Raw genomic sequence first — 9581 nt, forward strand, 5'->3', positions numbered from 1 at the left:
TGATGTCTGCTGATCGGCTTCTTCCCTTTGTTGGCTGCACACACTGATGTGGGCTGTTTTGTTTCTTCCACTCAGATGTGGCTCGATGGACTGTGGAGGGGAGCCTGGGCAGCGGGTTGGCAGTGGCCAGGGATTCCCATGCCAGCAGGGGCAGTGGGGGCAGCATCTGCGTGGCTGCTCTTGGCTTCTAGGAAGTGGTACTTCACCCAAACTTATCTCGTAGGCTGGTTCCCGAGTGAATGTGTTCAGTGCAGGGCAGGGGGTTTGTTCCCACGACTGTGCCAAGCTTGAGCTGCAGTGAGTGGGTTCTTGGATGCCCTTCAAGCCAGAGGCAAGAATTTGATTTCCTAGGCAGAAATTCTGTAAACTAAGAGAATCATCTAGAATCTTTTTTCTCCACTCAACAGAGCTCCTATCCTTTTACTTTTTCTGGGTGAGTTCTTAAGCTAGAAATGATATGGACATACAGACCATTCATATTCTTGGAGGCATTAATAACTGGCTTTTTATTAGGTACCTACTTTGTGCCAACTATTGTACATTATGCATTATCTCTTATTCTTGAATCCTACAAGGTAAGTTTTAGTTTCCGAACATTCTATTCAAGGAAACCGAGGCACAGAGCTGGGAAATAAACTTGCCCAGGGTTTTCAAATAGTATTAAGTGCAGTCAGGATTAGAATCCAAGTCTGTTGGATTCTAGGCCTTTCTTTTACTCTTAAGCCAGGCTTTTCCCAGTGCTAGTTAAAAGTAGTGCAAATGTAACTTAGATAATGTCTGTATTTGTGGGTCACGCAGTGGTGGATTACCTAGCAGTGCACGCAACATACTTCCTTCCAACTCCCCATTGAAATAACAAAGTGGTTTAAGTGGCCTCTATTTAGCAGCCCCCCATCTTTACCCAGTGTCTCAAGAAAATGCCTAAAACACAAAGAAAAAGACGAATACTCATAACTCAAATGGCCAGTTTTGGATGTGATTTAAATCTGCTATGGAGAATATTTTATTTAGCCAATATTCCAACAATTATTGGGGAGGAAATCTATGTAACTAAAAATGTGTTCTTAACCCAAGACAAGGTAGTCATATTTTTATGGTAAAACCATTCACCTAAAAGGTACATCTCTGACAACTTTTTCCCTTTAAATGTCTAAGTAATTTTGTGATTGCTATAAGCATCATAGGCGATAGGATTAAGCAGCGCTATTTCTCAGAAACCCCTGCACACAGCATAGCCACCCATCCCCTTCTAACAGATTCACCATAGGCTTAGCTAGAACAGGTTTTGCTAACAAATTCTGCTTGACGTGAGAAAAGCTTCTGAAAATACAGATTTCCAAAAGTTGTAGGAAGAGTGAAGTTGGACTGAAAAAACAATTTGCAGACTCTACTTGCTTCACTCTGCATAAAAGAGCAGTACTATTTCCTCAAGAGAAGGTGAGAAATGGCTTGTTCTTGCCCCATTGCCAGCTCCCTGCCTTGGAGGCCTTGGGTCTGTGCTAACAATATGATTCTAAATTTTATTTGGAAAAATTAACAGATGAGAATATCCAGGGATTTTGTGCGTGTGCGTGTGTGTGTGTGTGTGTGTGTATGTGTGTCAAGGGGGTGGTGGTGGTGGTGAGAAATAGTACCCAAGAGGAGTACTTTCACTATTTGATATATTTTTTAAAAAATAGAAAATTAAAGTAATTAAAAGAGTGTATGATTGGGAAAAAAAGACTTGACAAATAGATTTGGAATAGAATGGATAAGTTTGCAATGGACAAATGGATATGTGTATAATAAATGCATTGCAAAGCTCAAATATCTGAAAAGAGGAAGGATTATTCAATAAATTGTGCTACAACAATAGATTAGTATGGAGCGCTGGGTGTGGTGGCTCACGCCCGTAGTCCTACCACTTTGTGAGGCCGTGGTGGGAGGATCATTTGAGCTCAGGAGTTTGAGACAAGCCTTGGCAACACAATAGACCCCATATCTTAAAAAAAAAAAAAAAAAAAAAAAAGTTAACAAATAGATCAATATGGGAAAAATCAAATTATAGCCTCACCTTACTTTATTTCTGAAATTAATTTTAGGTTGTTTAAATAATTCATTGTAAAAGATGAAAGGGAAAAATTTTAAAAAGGAGTTTACGAACTGAAAAGCAATGAATAAACTTGAAAGGAATATACTGATAGATTTATCTGCATTAAAAGATGAAGATATATAACTTATTTGATTCTTCTTGGAAGACCAAATGAGATTAATTTGTATTAAAATGCTCTGCACACTGCAAAGTGGAATAACTTAAAAGTATTTGGAGCCATTGATAGGAAGATGTAATTTTTTCATTTGATGGTCACAATCCAATTTTTTTCTCCAAATTTTCACTTGAGCATGCTAGAATTTAGTTCATTACAGCTATTTTCTAAAATTTTTTATTAAAACAATTTTTTTAAAGATGGGGACTCCCTATGTTCCCCAGGCTGGTCTTGAACTCCTGAGCTCAAGTGATCCTCCCACCTCAGCCTCCCAAGTTGGGATTATAGGCATGAGCCACTGCACCCGACCTTAGAACTGTTTTGTTTTAACAAAAGCATAAATAATAATTTATTCCCTACCATAATTTCACAGCAAAGGTATTAATTACTATTTTGAGAATGAAAATAGCACCTAGCTAATGTATATGAATTCATTCTCTCAAATAGTTCCTACGTGAAGAACACAAGACTGCATTGGTGTAGATTCGTAGGACTTGGAATTGCAGTAACACTGCCAGATCTCTGGATTGTTGGAGAGGTTTCAGTAATAGAGAGGGGGTTCTGCAGAATGGAGACAGGGCAGAGCTGCAGAACCAGGGAAAGGGACTGGGCTGAGCTGTGTTTTCTTAGAGAAAACAGCCTGGGCTTTGGAACAGGTACATGCGGGTTGAATCTTGACCCCTCACTCACTAATGAATGTCTCTGGGCCAGTTACTTAATTTCTTTGTTCTATTCAGAGAAGGTAATAACAGTGCGTACCCTGGTTGGGTTCTCACGAGGATTAAAACATCATCATCCAAGGTGGGGGAAAGCATGTCAAGTGTGGAGTCAAGTGTCCTATGGAGTTCACTTCTCCTTCCTTGCCTTCCTTTCTTTGTCTTCTTGCAGCCCATTTGGCCCCAGCTCTCTATCCAATTTATTCTACAATCTTACACTGAAAGTTGGCTCTGCTCTTGGCAATGGTGTTGGGAATATGAGCAAGAAAAAGACATAAGGCCAGGCAGAGAGGCTCACACCTGTAATCCCAGCACTTTGGGATGCTGATGGGGGAGGATGGCCCAGGAGTGTGAGACCAGCCTGGGCAACACAGTGAGACCACAGGTCTAAAAAAGAAAGAAAAAGACATAGCTCAGGTCTTCAAGTTGTTCACAGTACAGTACAGACATGTGCATTTAAGCAGATAAGTCCAAAGCAAGGTGATTAGAAAGGATTACTGCAATTTTTTGGGGAGCTCCAAGAAGGCAATTCCTAGAGAGGCTGAGAAAACAATCAAGGAAAGGTTATCCTCAAAACTATGTAGGAATCAATGGCTCCAAATACTATGCAGGAATCCCCACCTCTGTCTCCTCATTTCTTACTCCTCTTAGAGGCAAAGCTAACAACTGGGACCCACAGGGAAGGTTTCCAGTGAGAGGGGCTGCAGCGCTGTTAAGATACCTGGCAGCTTCTTCCACTTCCTGAGCCTCCCCAGCAACTGAGTGTCTCAGGCTCTCTAGCAAATTCCTGTGCCCATCAAACCGGCTTGTTCTGGGAGGACGCCGCTTTAACTTTACCCATGGGTGAGAGGGGGAACGCAGTTCTGATCTCACACAAATAAGAGTGTGCATAGCTTATCTTATTACAGTGATGAGGACTGTGGCCATAAACAGGATCAAGAAGAAGACATTTACTTTCTCCACAGTGATCCATAGTGAAGTGCAGCAAGTAAAGTAAACAGGATACACGGAGCTGGCGGCCTTGAGGAACCACCCCTGTGGGAAGCCTGAGACTGTTTGCTGCTCACTGGTGGCTCCTTCATCCTGTGGAATGGGTTAGGAGCCTCAGTCTTGGGGGTGAATTATTGTTTGTGAACCTCTGCTTCTTGGGTCATTGTTTGTCCGTTGCTGTGGTTTGTGGGGCTATGGTTTTGCAGTGCGATGGTCTTTCTGTAGAGGTGCCTCTTCTATTGTAAGACTGCTCTAAGGTAGCAAGTTTTCCTTATCATGAACGCTAGTAGGTCTTCCTGTAACTTCTCCCCACTGGTCTTTATGCTGAGTCTAATCTATCCTCGGCTGCTATGTTACCTACTGGATGCTTTCTATGTATCAGTTGTATTCCTTACTTCTGGCTACCCACCTAATTAGATTCGTAGGCATTATTACTCCCATTCTGCAGATAAAGAAATGGATTCAGACAGGTTCAGCAACTTGCTTGAGGTCACAGAGCCGATAAGTAGCCCAGTCATAATTTGAGTACCTCTCTACTTGACCCAAAAGCCTGTACTCTTACCACTGCACTGTGCTATTTTTAAAAACTTTGTTTATTTTTCTAAGTTAGAGTCAAGGTGTCACTATATTGCCCAGGCTGGTCTCGAGTTCCTGGCCTCAAGTAGTCCTCCTGCCCTGGCCTCCCAAAGTGCTGGGATTCAGATATGAGTTATTGTTCCTGGCCTGAACATTTTTTTTTGTGGTAAAATATACATAACATTTACCATTTTCGTTGTTTTTAAGTCTACAGTTCAGTGGTGTTAAGCACATTCACATTGTTGGGCAGTCATCAGCTATCTATTTTTTAAACTTTTAAAGTCAGCAGGGGCATTCACGTCTTTTGGTAGTGGGCCACAAGATTATTTATTAAGATTGTTAACCTATGTATGTGGGCCAATGCATTTTTATTTGGTAACAATGGCTTGGTGAACAATTATTTGGATGAAACTCAGATGCATAGCCAAATTTAGGAGTTTTTGAAATATTTATTGTCTTCTGTCAGAACATTATAGTCTTTTAACTTCAGGAAATTAAACAAGAACATCTCACTATTATGTGGTTAATACCATTCAGTTTTAATTACAATTGCTAATTGATCCCAGCCTACCAGCTTGACATCTGGGTGCAGCAGGCCCACCAGGATAGTGGCAGGCAGGTAAATGCACTGGAGACCTCATGGGGGTTACCTCATTAGATAAGTTAGTGGTCGCTAAGAACCTGGGCAGCTCACCTTGGGGGCAACAGGCATTACCAAGAAGGGTGGGTATCTGGATTGCCTGAAAGTTTTCTCCTCAGTTTGAACATCCTTGTTTTTCTCCATGAAACATAGATTCCAAGCCCTTTATCGAGTGTACCGCTCTCCAGCCTGTTGACTAACATTTCTCTCCAAGCATGCATCTGGAATGAAACCCAACACTCCTGCCACAGTCCTGCCAGTACAGAGCAAAGCATACCTCCCAGCCTTGGACAACATGCCTCCACCCATGCTGCCATCTCTGGCAATGCCCTCATGTTGCTGGCTCATACTGAGCTTGCAGTTGGTCCAAACTCCAAATCTTGATATTCATTATTGCAACACCAACCTTCCATACTGATGTCCTTGTGAATTGGCCTTTTGGACTCAAGAATAAGACTCTGAATCTTTCAGGGATGGACAATGTGTGCATTGCTCATGCCCATGGACCTTTCTAATATTAGTACCTTTCCTCTGAGTACAGATCTGGCCTCAGAATCCTTCCCAACACAGTGCTTCAGTCGTCTCCTATCATCTCTCAGAGTTGGTACACAAGTACAAAGCTAATAGTTTTCCTTGCTTTTCATTGACTTGTATTATATTTTATTTTATATTTGACCCATCATGGCAAAGGATAAATAGAGGTTCTTCTTGAGAACAAGAAGACTAGTGATGGCCAAAGCATTACAGCTTGTTAGAATTAATATCACAAATGTTTAGAGAACTTGAAAGTTGATTGCAGCAAAAGTACAATGGCTTTTATTAGAAAAAGTAATTATTTTCTTACAGTCTAAGGCCTTATTTTGTGCACAGGTTATGCCAAAAACTTACTTATCACAGGAAATCACAATTGCACTTCCCCACCGAGATTCAGCTTCTTTCAGCTCCCACCACTCTTCCCTATTGCATCAGGCTGGCTTTAGATTCAGGAGAGGGCAGAGAGGAGGGAAGTAGGCCTGTTTCCTCCTCTCTTATTCCAAAAACCTCATGCAGCAATATATTAATATCAGTTTTCACTTCCTTCTTCTCTAAACAGAAATGGGTAGGGAATGGAAGAGGCAGATGCTGGGTTGACGGCAGTTTATCTTGGTTAGGAGAGAATGGGTTGGGTTGAAGTTTGGGGTTTTGCAAAGATACAGCAACTAATCTTCCAGCTAGCAAAGGAGCCTGCAGTATCCTGCAGCTACATACTATTTCTTCACATTTGCAAAAGTCTCTGTGATTCACCGGGTTCAGCAAACAAGCATCTTTGGCTTGATGAGTATATAAAACACATATTATAGATGATAAAACTTGTCACAGATAATTGTTCTCTTAATATGCCCTACTTCAGGTATTTCAGACATCTCATCCTGCAGTTGGGAGGGGTTTCCTCATGTTCCCTTGACTTGGTGCCATTCTAATGTTAATAGAGAATATTTTCAGAGCCTGGTTTCCAAGAGCTCTCAGTTGTTAGATGTTCAGGTTGCTATTCATCTCTTCTTCCCTTTCTGCTTCTGACCAATGGGAGGAACGCATAAGGAATAATAGTAAGAGAAGAAAGTAACACTTGTCCTGAGTATCAGGAGTATCAGGACAAGTCCCTGATACACAAAGCAAACTCTGCTAAAAGCTGGATTGGAGAGCCAGATGCTGAAGTGTGTGCTTCCACCACTGAGCCCACATCCGAATCATTAGACTCACATGCTCAGCCAGACAAGCGAGTGGGCACGTGAGTAGCTTGGCCTGCAGAGCAGACATAAAGTCACTTATCTGACCACCTACACACCAGGACCACGGGCCTACCTCACGCATCCCAGTCGTAGGTAGAACAAGAAGAACGGCAGCTCTTCCTACCGAGGAGGGACTGCCCAGGGGTGCTTACCATGTGGGAGCAGTAACGGAAGAGATGGTCTTTACCACAGTGATGCCGCCCACCAGTAATGGTGACACAGTGAGTGTGAACTCCCACTCATTGATGATCCTTTTCCTTAGTGGGAAGTTAGTAAGGGGTAGGAGAGACCAGAGAATTCCACTCCGAAGAGTGGGGAAAGTGCCCTTCATCTACCAGTTGGGACTTACTACAAGGATAAACGTTCCTCCCCTCCCTGGCATCAGTTCTGGAAAGTACTGCTATTGTGCTGTCCCTTGGAGAATATCTTACGATGTAATTCGAGATGTGATGACTGGGGAAGCAAACTTAAGCTGAAACTATGGTGGATATTTCCCCCCGCCCCCACTGCCTGTGTACTTGCACGAAGGATGGTAGAATTTTGATTGGAGAAAAATGTTACGACTGGAAAGCACCTCATGGATAATCTGCAAAGCAATCTCTGGTTTATGCAAGGCAACACCTGTGCCTCTGTGCTGATGGTGCAGATGTAGTAATGACCATGCTGAAATGCCAGCTGCAAGCCTGGGGTTTAGGGAGCCTACTCCCTCCCTGGGGTGGGGGTTGGGGGAATCCAACTTAAAGAAAAACAAACATATGAGAGGTTGGCGTGGAGAGACTGAAAAGTCTGTGACTACTTGGCTTGTGAAAATTGCCTTTTGTTTCTGAAGCAATATTATTTGTGAAGAAAATGAAACTTTTCCCAGTGTGAGAACTCTTCCTTTTGTATTTGTATTTTATATTGGAATGCAGTATGGCAATGTTTGAAAAACACCATGAATGAATTTGGGAATTAGGCCGAGTCAGGTTTAGGATCTAGCTCCATTACCTATCGGGGGGACTTTGGCTAAGTTACGTCACTTCTCTGAGCCTTGGTGTCCTCATTTAGAGTGAGGACAGTTATAGCCACCAGTCAGGGTTGTTGCACAAATTACAGATATCGAATGTAAAGTTCTGGCCCAGAATGAATTTTGATGACGATTATGTTTTTTTCTAAATGCTTTACCCTGCATCACAGTGGGTGGATTTGCAAGCTTTATTTTTGCACGACACTAAATCCAGGGGGATATTTGTTTCTTTATGTGGTCAGAAAAACTAGGTCGGATTTTAAAGTGGGAATTAGGAGATCACGTCCCAGAGAAATCCTTTCTGATCTGTACTGGTTTTTCTAGAGAATTAGATCATCCAAACATTTGCAGATTCACTGGAGGCTGTATTGCACTGCCAGATGTGGTTATTGTGATGGAATACTGCCCAAAGGGAAGCTTGATGGATGTTCTGCTCAATGATGACAACTCTCTCAACTGGGGTTTTTGGTAAGAGCCAGACATTTGAGTGGTAGGAGTCACAACCAGTGAAATCCTACAACTAAGCCCTTCTTTGATCAACGTTCCTAAGGCTCATTGCCATGTGAATGCATTATCTTGGAATGAATTATCCTGGAAGTGAATGCAATATCTTGTGTTATATCTTGGGGCATGGATGGGCAAGTTGTTATACCTAGGCAGGAGGACTAGAGGGAATAGGATTTTGAATGAGGTCCCTCTCCCCCAACTGGTGCCCAGAGGAGACCTGGCTAAGTAGAACATTCTGTTTAGAACATTCTGTTTGGCATAGCTATAGGCAACAGCAAATAGTCCTGACAAGACGAGCAGTAGGTCTAATTAATTTATCTAACAAACACTGTGCTGGACACTGTAGTTAATAAAAATAAATGAGAAAGATTTTCTGCCTTCAAGAATGTCTTGGTCCATTGGGGAAGGCAAATAAGCAGTTACAGAACAGGGATAGAGTTCCTAGGGGTATGTCAGGTGCACAGGAGTGGCATCTAGCCCAGACTGGGGATGGGAAATGGGCTTTGGAAGATTTCCTACTGGAGGTGAGCTGGGGAAGGGTAGACATTTCCTCTCTCTTTTTTTTGACAGTAGTCATTCTAACTGGGGTGAGATTACATCTCACTGTGGTTTTGACTGGCATTTCCTTCCTCTTCTCAAATGAGATCAGCTACAGAGATTTGATTACCTGGACTCTGGGATACAAGTGGAGAACAGGCCAGGAGGTCAAGCCAGGCCAGCAGGTCAAGCCAGAATTTATGTGGGCACAAAATTGAGGGTAGCCCAGAAGGTGGGGGTAAGCCTCACTGAGTCCAACAGAATTAGGCTGGAGGTCTTAAACTCCTTCTGCCTTGAATTGGGATTGGCACTAGAACGTTCCAGATAAGGTGCTTTGGTGGTAGCTGTGGGGATGTAAGGCAGGCAGACTTGGATCCTGTTCGCTACTCTTCTGGATGACACTTTCCTTTTAGAAACACTTTCAGTTTCAGGAAGCAAATGAGGTGAAGCCTAATAGAACTCTAAGAAAATTGAATTCAAAGACTTTCTAAAAATACATGTGCGTGATACTACGCTTCTCTCTTCCTTCTCCTTGTTCTTTTTCTTTTTCTTAATTTCCTCTTCTAACTCCTTCTTTTCCTTTTTTCTATTCGT

This window comes from Macaca fascicularis, chromosome 15 (genome assembly GCF_037993035.2).
Source record: "Macaca fascicularis isolate 582-1 chromosome 15, T2T-MFA8v1.1".
Classification (NCBI taxonomy): Eukaryota; Metazoa; Chordata; class Mammalia; order Primates; family Cercopithecidae; genus Macaca; species Macaca fascicularis.